This window comes from Plasmopara halstedii (genome assembly GCF_900000015.1).
Source record: "Plasmopara halstedii genome assembly, contig: Scaffold_2547, whole genome shotgun sequence".
Taxonomy (NCBI): domain Eukaryota; phylum Oomycota; class Peronosporomycetes; order Peronosporales; family Peronosporaceae; genus Plasmopara; species Plasmopara halstedii.
The window spans coordinates 100737-102589 of NW_020189454.1; positions in this window are offsets into that span (position 1 = coordinate 100737).

The following is a 1853-nucleotide window of genomic DNA, read 5'->3' on the forward strand; positions in this document are numbered from 1 at the left end:
TCTCATAGTTGTCTGCGTGACAACGTGTCAGCCAAAGCATTCTGCTTTCCCGGCTTATACTTCACTTCAAAGTTGTATTCCACAAAGAAGGATGGCTATCTAGCTAACCTCTACGAGAGGTGGGGTGACTGAGTCGCAATGCGTAATGACGCATGATCTGTGTTGATCACAAACGGCTTGGAGCCGAGCAGGCGGGCCCTGAACATGACAAGCGCATACTTCATCGCAAGTAGCTCCTTGTCATGAACTGAGTAGCTCTTCTCCGCGGACTTTAGCTGGCGAGATTTGAACGCGATCACCCGATCTCGCCTTTAGGCGTCTGCTTGCAGCAGTCCACAACCGATGGCAATGAAACCCTAGACGTGCTACAGCGTTTCTGATTGCACCAATCGATTCAGCGTGAAATTCTACGTATGCAGAAGGGCTGTCGTAGCTATTTGCTTAGAGGAAGCTCACGTCAAACGGATGCATCTGATTCAATCAGCAACTCTCTTCTCGACGAAAATGATGATGTCCACTATCACGTCAGCGGATCGGGTTTGCGGTATGTTTTCGTGGCCTTTGTTGATTTAATGCTAATCGATGATTATTGCGCATTTGTGATGTCTAATTTTTGCCGTAAAAGCTATGGATTGCATTCCTTTGATTGAGCGAGCTCGCGACGACCTTTCTCTTACTCTTCATTAATTAAAAATCTTAATGCTTAAGAATATATAACCACTAAAAAGAGTCCGTTCTCTTTTCGATATGGGCAATCGTTCTGTGACGCAGACTTTTATCGTTTGAAGCGAGTACGCAGTATTTTATGTGGTCGCACCATCTTGTGTCACCCACACCTTTGTGTGACCACACCATGTTGTGTGACAACATAGACTATTCCTGTGGTGATCGCCCCCGCTCACCTAGATACCATAAAGGTGTTGGTTCTGACGCGGCGGCAATAATTATGGCGTCAAAATGCTACATCAAATGAAATGATGTTAATTCGCAAAGACATATTACGCGTTTTTTGCTCATTGGCATCTGCTTAATACGTGCAGCATATATTGTTTGGCATACGAACTTTATATTCGTGCCGTGGTACCCTCCATTTCGCATTCTCAACTGTAGATGTGATCGCGAAAGAGGGAATTCAAGAATGAGCTTTTAAGATGTACGCGATGCGCCCTAGTAAGGTGGTAACTAAGGATATTAACTCAGATACGCTGTAGTACGTCTGAAAGTGTCACAACTCGAAATCCAACGTCTGACTTAAGTTGAAGTTATAGAATAGTTGGCCCGTTTCGTTGTCAATGATAAAAAAAACCGGTGATTCTTCGAGATCTATGCTTACATGCTTCTGATGAGTCGAACTTGTCGTAGTAATGCTTCATGCGCTCTTGTGCTTCACTCATACGGTCTTTCGATAGCGTTCGGAAGGCGTCGGCTGTGGAAAGTCAACGCTTGGCGCAAAATCTAGAATCAAAACCTTTTATGTGCAAAGTCCCGTTGCACTTGGTAGCACTTGCAGTCAATCCAACGGCGTCATTCCCATCTTTCTCAATAAAGTGGAGAACGAAATTCGTTTCCAATTTTGGCTCAATTATCACCTTGAATTCAGCTCGAAAAGCATCGCGAGTCACCAAACGGCGATCGAATAATAAGATATCGAGTCAAATGCGTTTCAACGCTACGATGGCGATCGAGAAGGCATCAAGGGCGAGGTTCTTGTGATATGCACACATCAGCACCATCTATCACTGCACTTTGGATAGCTGCAAGATCACTATAACATACGCAAGATCTATTGCTAATGCGTGATATGTCTTGCATGATAAGCCAAAGTAGCTGAGCAAAGTGCATGGTTGTTAAGG